This window comes from Octodon degus, unplaced genomic scaffold (assembly GCF_000260255.1).
Source record: "Octodon degus isolate 3935 unplaced genomic scaffold, OctDeg1.0 scaffold00126, whole genome shotgun sequence".
Classification (NCBI taxonomy): domain Eukaryota; kingdom Metazoa; phylum Chordata; class Mammalia; order Rodentia; family Octodontidae; genus Octodon; species Octodon degus.
Genome location: NW_004524702.1, coordinates 2712660 through 2721165, shown reverse-complemented (window position 1 = coordinate 2721165; position 8506 = coordinate 2712660). Strand labels below are relative to the sequence as shown.

Here is an 8506-nt window from a genome sequence, read left to right as displayed (position 1 = left end):
TGTGCTAGGGATCAAGAGCTCGAGCTTAGAAGCCTTGGCTCCTATTGCCACTGTGTGACCCCAGCGTTCCTCAAGGCCTCGCTGACCCCTGGCCCCAGTGGGGCCTTGTGTTCTCTGTGCCATAGTTTTCTCTTCTGAAAAATGCAGAGGTCTTAAATTGGGTCCCTTTTCCCCCCAACGAAACAGATGCAGAGACAAAGATCTGCACAAAAGTGTCTCATTCCGGAGGCGATCTCAGGACACATGCGACAGCCCCGTCACAGCCCCCTCATCCTGCTTTTCTCTCCCTCGGTGCCCAATCTGCTGGGAAATTCTGTGCTTTCCCTCTGCGGTGTGTAATCCACTTAATCCTCTGAGGCCCCAGTATCACGGTGAGGAAGAGGATGCGAGTCATCGCCCTTTTAGGGGTGCTGACACCAAGAGCCGGAGATGCTGAGTGATGCGTCTGAGGTCACACAGCTGAGCCACAAGCGTTGGAGCCGGGCCGCCCGAGCCTGAGCCCACGTTCTGGCTGGCTCTGCAGCTCTGCCTGTATATCTGCGGCTGTGTGTGCACTGCCCTGAGCACAGCCATCAGAGCCAGACTTGGAGGAAGTCAGCCGCCTCACGCAGGCGTGACGCCCTATCCCGGGGGCACAGGCTGGCCAGGGCCTGGGACCCCGGTCTTTCTAATGGACGCCTGAGCCGTGCTCAAGCCTACAGCTGCAGCAGAGCTGTGTCCCTCAAGCAAGGGTGTCCTTGCTGCCGCATCTACAGATCTGTCACCCAGGCTCACGTCCCTGGGATGGCCCTGTGGTCTTTCTCTGGCCGCAGTGCCGTCTGAGCCGCCGCATCACCCCCGTCTCTGGCACGCAGCCCTGCACGAGGGCCAAGCACTCAGCTTTATCTCCCCATTGCCGCTGGCAGGTGTTTTCTGGGTTCCTGGGCTGAAGGGAGTCTCGGGTAACTGAGGAGCAGGGTGCCCTCCAGGCTGGGCAGCATCTTCCTGCGCAGAGCCAGCCTCAAGCCCTATTTGCTGAACTCCCATCTGCAAAAGGTAGCCGTGTGCTGTCAATGACACTAACACTTTAAAAGCAGGGCGAGTGGGGTAACCTTGGCTGGGGCCTCTTCCCGCACAGCAGCGGGGCATGCAGCCGGTGAGGGTGGGCACTGAGTGCACTTGTGACAAGATGTTCTGAAGGAACCATGTGGAGGGAAGGGACAGGGGCTGAGGAGAGCTGGGGTGTAGAACCCCTGGCTTGGAGAATCTCCAGATTTGCACCGTTCCCCTGTGTGGTGTTACAGAGTGACGCTGACAAATGCAAACCCCTCCTTAACCCTTGCGTAGAAACAAGGAGGGCTCCGAGATTCGCTCCAGCTTCACCCGCTTTTCGGTACACTGTCCTCCTGCTCCCTCCTGTCACCTATGGGTGAGCTGTTCTCGGAGGACTAGCCAGGCCAAGGTCGTAGCTGGCTCCTGACAGGGTCAGCTTGATGCTGCTCAGGCTTGGATTGGAGGGGACCTCCCTGTCTTTCTGGGGCACTTCCCCACGGAGGCAGGCCGGGGGCTGTGCAGGCCCACAGCACGGGGCCTGAATGCTGAGCTGCCACTGCCTCCCGGCTCACTCACTGAACCCTCTGTGACTCAGTTTCCCATCTATAAAATGGGACACTGCCTGTTGCAGACCCCCAGGGTGCTGCATATAGGAATGAATTGTAGGGAGCTACACGGAGCAACCAAAATGTATGATGACTGTTTATTGCAAGAAAAGACACACTGCCACAAGTCGTCCTCACACCCCCTTACCTCAGACACCATGTCCCACTGTCCCTGCCACTTTCTGCAACAGCTCTGGAGTCCTCTTTCCTGAGCATCTTTATAACATGTGATAAAAAACATGTAGTGATGGCTGCTGCCAAGCACCTCCAACAGGAAGGCAGTGCGTGGGGACGTGCCACTGTGTCCTTGTCCACCTGAATTACCAGACCTGGCACGGTGTGACCTAGACCCTCCCACAGTCAAGATGACCATGAAAGGTCAGCACTCTGAATGGACTCAGGACATCAAGGTGGTTGCAGCAGTCCATCTGAAGACCCTCAGGAAAGAGGACCGTGGGCTACCCCAGAAAGTGGCCAGAACTTGGGGTGAGTGTGTGCAAAGCGGGCGGGGGACGTCAAAGGGCATTGTGGGAATGCACTGTCACTGCGAGAAATTTCTTTTTCTTTTCTTTTTCTTTTTTTTTTTTTTAAGTTTAAATAGTAGCCCTAGCTTTTAATCACACCCTATAGATGTGCCTGGCACATGGCATGTGTTCAGTCAGTGATCTTTTGTGTTCAACAGGGAAACTCCTCAGGCTCTGTAGCTCCACCCTTCTACAGCCTCAAGGCCCAGGGAATGTGGGGTTATCAGCTCCTGCCTGGTGCCTGGCCGTGACTGCAGCTAGCCTGGTCACCGTCCCTGGAGTGACCTGCTACTGTGTGGATGAAGAGACAGGCCTTGAACAACCAGATGTTTGTTACTCACTAAACTTCCCCTAGGGCACAGAAGGAAATAGACGGGCTGGCTACCGCAGGGGACGGGAGACCAGAGCAAGTGGAATTCCTTATTCTTGGGTCCTGGGAATCTCGGCATGTGGACCCCAGCCCGGAGCATTAAGCCTGGTACAGGCTCTTTCAAGCTCAGGTCCTGGGCAAGGGCCCGGGTAAGGGTGAGAAGTCACAAGGCTGGCCCCAGAACAGCCCTGGGATGAGCAGCATGGGCAGCAGGCAAAGCCCAGGCATGACCCAGGCCTCCGCAGTGCCCTGTGGGTGCTGTAACAGCCCCGGCCCACTCTGCAGTGGCCACACGACACATGCAGAGCTGAGCAGTGGCAGCCCTGGGGCAAGGTGGACTGGCCTTGGACTCGGAGACTCCTGCCAGGCGCAGTGACTCAGCCTCCTGCTGTAGGTCTCAGGTCCTCCAGGAAAACTCTCGAGCCAGATGATGGGGAGGCACATACCCAGGAGGGGAAGAGCTGGCTTGAATGGGACCGCCAATCCTAGCTTTCTGAGGAATCTCCACACTGCTTTCCACAGTGGTTGCGCCAGTCTGCACGCCCACCCGCAGTGGAGAAGGGTCCTTTTCCCCGGTAGCCCCTCCAGCATCTGTTACTGGCTGACTTCTGTGATGATAGCCATGCTTCCTGGGCAAGATGGAAGCTCAGTGAGGTTCTAATTTGCATTTCTCCAATGACCAATGATGTTGGACATGTTTTCATATATTTATTGGCCATTTGTATTCCTTCATCTGAGAAGTGTGCATTCATCTCAGATGGATTACTATACTGCTGATTTCTACTGGCCTGTTGAAAGGAACAGTTAAGCCTTTTTTTCCTTTTTCATATTTTGACCACTTTTGCGTGGTTATATCTGGTAATCTGAACAACTAATTTGAAGATGACAATATGCACTATACATAGCCATTGTTGAGTTCCAAAAACTTCTGGAAGTACTTTTTGAACATGATGGAGGCTGTGCTTTGTACCAGCGACGAGTTAAGTGTGACCTGGAGGCTTTTCACAAGTGAGTAAAGGCTTTCCAGAGAAGTCCCTGATGTTTCTGAGCTCTGGGGCTCTTCCTCATTGCTGTCCACTGCACCCATGTCTGGGGGTGCTGGCCCCTCCTTATCCTGGCCAGGGTTTTTGAGCAGATGGAATTTGCTTTGCGTACTTGGTTTCTCTTTTCTGGGCTAGGTGGGCTTTGTGGCCCGAGGCTGCACTCACAGTGGACTCGTTCCCTATGAGCACCATGCAGGGCCTGGAGTGCACCGCACAGCACCTTCTTGGGAAGGGCTGGCTCGTGCCGGCTCCCCCTCTCTCTGGCTCTCTCTCCCTGGCTCTCTCTCTGGCTGTCTCTCTCTCCTCTGCAGAACGCATCCGGCAAAGCTCCCGTGCACGGATTATCTCATTAGCAGGGCCCTCTCAGGAGGACAGACGCTGGAGGCTGAGCATGTCGATAATTACGTCCTTGGGCGGAGGCCAGCAGCCCTCTGTCCTAGGCAGCTGGCCAGCCGGGCAGGGACCGCAGGGCCCAGCCCCCTCTGCGGCACAGGCGAGCTATTTCCAAGTGTGCATGTGGGAAGGGTGGGAAGACGGAAAGCAAAGTGCGAAAGTGGATGTAGGCAAATACTTCAAGGCAGAGGGGGAGGAGTGTCTTCAAGCAGCCTCATGAAACAATCGATGTGATCCTGCCAGACCCCCAAATGAACAACAGGCTGTGGGGCCTTCGGAGCCCAGGCAGACGCGGACAGTTGTGCCAGTGCCTGGAAGTGGCAGCCGCCTTCAGTGACACTGCATAGCTGCCTGTGCCTGCCATGGTGAGGCCTGGAACTCCACCTGTGACAGCAGAGGCAGGAAGGGAACTGTGACGCAGAGGGCAGAGTGCAGAGGCTGACTCCAGGGTGCCGACCATCCTGACAGGCCACGTGTCCCAAAGGCTGGTGGAGACAGGATGGAGATTATTCCCAGTGTGGCTGCACCAGGTGGAACAGCAGTTGGAGGCCTGCAGGGCTGACTCTGAGGGCTGGCAACAGTACTGGGGCTGGACAGCGAGTGCCAGGCCTTCCAAGTCAGCCACCTTGGTGGGGTGGATCCTCACCTCAGGACGGTCAGGTGGGGCCTGCTGGGGCTGAGGAAGTTCCTGTTGCCTCAAGGGGAGCTCTGACTCTTGTCACAGGATGTTTGTTGACCAGACCTGCTGTTCCTAGAGTCCAAGATGGATGCAGGGAAGATGACTTGGATGGGGTTGGTCAAGAAGGCAAAATGGTATGGTTGGGCTTCAGGTTTGGGAAATGTGGTGGCTCTGGTGGAGGGTCAAGTTGGTTGGCTTGGGGATTGCCCAGGGGTTTGTGCAGCTCCCTTCTAGGTATGTTGAGGGGCCCTGGGTCTGCCTGGTCCCTTCCTCTCGGGTGCTGGTGCCCTGCTTCCCGGCCACCCTCAACTAAGCAGCTTAGCTCCACCATGCCCTCCTACCATGATGTTTCTGTCTTCATGCAGCTGACGGAACCATCGACTGGACCACCTTAAAATGTGGGCCAAATTTAGTCTCTCCTCTTTCTGCTGTGTTTTGTGTCCCACGGTGGTGAAGCCGACTGACATAGACTAACTGGAGACTCTTAGACACCCTCATGGGGGTCTGAAACAGGGCGTAGTAGAATTGGCAGTTGCCCATCCGTTGACTAGAACGTCTCAGCCAATCGCAGAAGAAGTGTCTCACTCTTTCAGCCAATCGCAGAAGTGTCTCACTCTTTCAGCCAATCGCAGAAGTGTCTCACTCTTTCGGTGCCTTCCACTTTGCGGGGGGAGGAGTTCCAGCTTTATCCAGGGTGAAGGCGGTGGGAAACGCGCCCAGGAGCGGAAGGCCAGGCCTTTGCCCCTTTCCTCTGCCCACAAGACCCAAGTGGAGATTTAGCGCTTAAGCAAAAGCAGCTCCCAGGGCCTCATTACAAAACAGGCACTAATGTTCATCTTTAACATTCCAGAAAAGCAACCAGGCAAGTTCGTTGCTAAGTAGAAGCCATTTCTCCTGGAGCGTTTGTCTTCTGTGTGTACCATTCCAGAGCCAGCGCCCCGCCCTTGACCTCTTCACCTGCAAAATGGAAGGGTAAAATGGAAGGGTAAGTGGGGTGGTTTTGAGAGATTAGATGAATAAAGGAGAGTGAGGACACAGGGGCAGAGGTGAACTCGTGGCTCGGCAGGGTCAAAGGTGCAAAGGTGACTCAAGCCAGAGCTCACACACACACACACACACACACACACACACACACTCACATTGGCTTTCAATTTAAAGACTATCCAAACACACAGGTTTCTGTTGTTTCTGTGGCTTTGGAGAATATACGAACTTGTTTCTTTTTTTGTTTTGTTTCGTTTTTCTATATTTAGGACAGAGTCTACAGGGCCTACAGGGCCTACAGGGTCTCACTACACAGATTGGACTCATAGCGATTCTCCTGTTTTCACCCTGTCAAGTGCTGGGATTAAAGATGTGCACCATCATGACCAGTCTTAGTCGATGTCTCATTGTACCAGGGGTGGGGCCGGCAGAGCAGGCTGGGGATCGAACCCTGGTCCCTGCATCTGTCTAAGCAGGCGCTTTAGTCCCCTGAGCTATCTGGTTGGCCCTTGATTTATGCTTTTGATTCATACTCCAGGTAAAAGAATATGGATTTGTTTTCATTTCAGAATTGTTACTGGCACATGCATGTGGCACATAATGGTCACACTCCTGGGGCAGTGGGGTCCACTGACAGAATGCATCTTAATTCTTTCTGTATCCCCCTTCCTCTCTCCCGCCCTCCCTTCCCACTATCTCCCTTTTTCTCTTTCCATCTTTTTGTCCCCCTCCCTTTTGCAAAAGATCAGTTTGAGTTCGGCACACACACTTTCCCTGCCTCCGGCCCTTCACTGGCTGTATCAAGCATGAGCTCAGAAACCAGAGCTGTAGCATGACAGAGCTTGCTGGAGCCAGTGCTCCAGTCATTGATTAAAATGATTAAAGTGTCCGAATCTAATGGCTGGGAAGCACCTGCCATCAGGCAGTTAAGCCCCCGTTCCAGGACACAACCAGCAGCGGTCATGAGGGTCACACCGTCACCATCACAACGAACCTGGGTGTGTCTAACCCAGAGGATGATGCCCTGGTGCGACTCGCACTGTATAGCTGGGGGGGACAGGCTCAGACCTGGCTCCTGTGCTTTCTCCTCCCAGAGGGCCCTGACAAACGAGAACCCCACTTGAGCTTGCCCAGGTGTCCCGGCTCTTCCGAAGTCTTTACGGAAGTCGTGCCCTGCACACATGCTCTGCAGAAGCCCTGGCCAGTACCTAACATTGTGGTTCAGTGACTCAGGACGTGCTGTTCCAGCGTTGGAGACTGTACCAAAGCCTCTCCCTCACCAGGCAAGCACTGTGCCACTGAGTCACACCCTGGCCAGGCAAGCACTGTGTCACTGAGTCACAGCCCAGCCCTTTTTATTACATTTATTTATTTTTTTTTAATTTTTTTTTTCCCCCTTCGGAGACTTTATTAGTCACAGAGGCAATTGGTAGGTGGTTACAAATGGCTATTGGGCTTCCTCAGAGGAAGGTAAGGCCCAAGAGCCTGTGTTTTCCCTGCCTTCTCCTTTCAAGGCTGCATGCGGATGGCCCCATCCAGCCGGATGACCTCGCCATTGAGGAATGGGTTCTCGATTATGGTCTGTACCAGATGAGCATACTCAGCAGGGTCTCCAAGTCGAGTGGGGAAAGGTACCTGGCTGGCCAAGAAGTTGCGCACCTTTTCTGGGAGGCTGGTCAGCAGTGGGGTGCCAAACAGGCCTGGAGCAATGGTCATCACCCGAATGCCTATGGGAGCCAGATCCCGAGCAGTGGGCAGTGTCATGCCCACTATGCCTCCCTTAGATGCAGAGTATGCAGCTTGTCCAGCCTGGCCATCAAAGGCAGCCACACTGGCAGTATTGATGACAACCCCACGTTGGCCTCCCTGGTCTGCTTCATTCTGGCACATCTCACCAGCAACCAGGCGGATCACACTGAAGGTGCCTAAGAGATTCACATTGATAATTCGCTGGAAGTCCTCCAAGCTGTGGGGCTGCTGCTTCTTTAAGTGGTATGTCTTACTGGCCACTGCAATACCTGCACAGTTGACAGCCACATCCACGTGGCCAAAATTTTCCTTTGCTAGAGTCAGGGCTGTCTGTATGTCCTTCTCAGATGTCACGTCAGCTGGGGCAAACACACAGCTCTTTCCTAACTTCTTGGCCTGGGCCTCTCCATCAGACTTGGGCAAGTCCGGAAGCACAGCACTAGCCCCTTGCCCCACCAGTCGCTCTGCTGTAGCCAAGCCGAGGCCTGAGGCTCCTCCAGTTATTACTGCAACGAGGCCCTTCACGCTCCTACAGGAAGCAGCCATCTTGTACGACTCTTACCGCTGGAGCTATTTTTTTTTAATTTTGAGAATGAGGCTCTTCAAGTTGCCCAGGGTAGCCTTGAACATGCGATCCTCCTGCCTCAGCCTGCTGCATAGCTAGGATGACAGGTGTGTGTCACAGCATCCCACAAAAATGTTTTTAGATTTAGAGAATGGGCCCAGTCCTCTGGGACTGCTGCTGCCTGGGAAACCCTATGGGTGATCTTCCTGTCTAGGGGTCCCCCGGGTAAGTATAGGCGACCGGTTACTAACAGGAACAAGAGGCGCTGGCTTGCTTTCTGAGCTAAATAAACTCTTCCAGTAACACGCGCAGCCTCTCTCCAGTCACACCCTAAAGTGCACAAGAAAGACGAAACAACGGGGATGTGGCAAGCCCAGCAAGTCCATCGGCAGCGCTTCACTGCTTCTCCCCTCCCCCACTCCGAACTGTTCTTTCTCTCCTGCATCTTCCACACACCTGGAAACACCCTTGAGTCTGGGAGGGAAGTAAGCAAAGCCACACACTTGTGATCACAAATGCCACCTCTGGACTTGAGTTCTGGCCTTTATGTGGTAGAGCTTGG

The 8506-nt window shown here is 54.3% G+C and overlaps 1 pseudogene; it reads right to left on the bottom strand.

Annotated features, from left to right (window-relative positions):
* Positions 1-7030: 7030 nt before the first annotated feature.
* On the bottom strand, positions 7031-7938 carry LOC101561182 (annotated as a pseudogene).
* Positions 7939-8506: the final 568 nt, after the last annotated feature.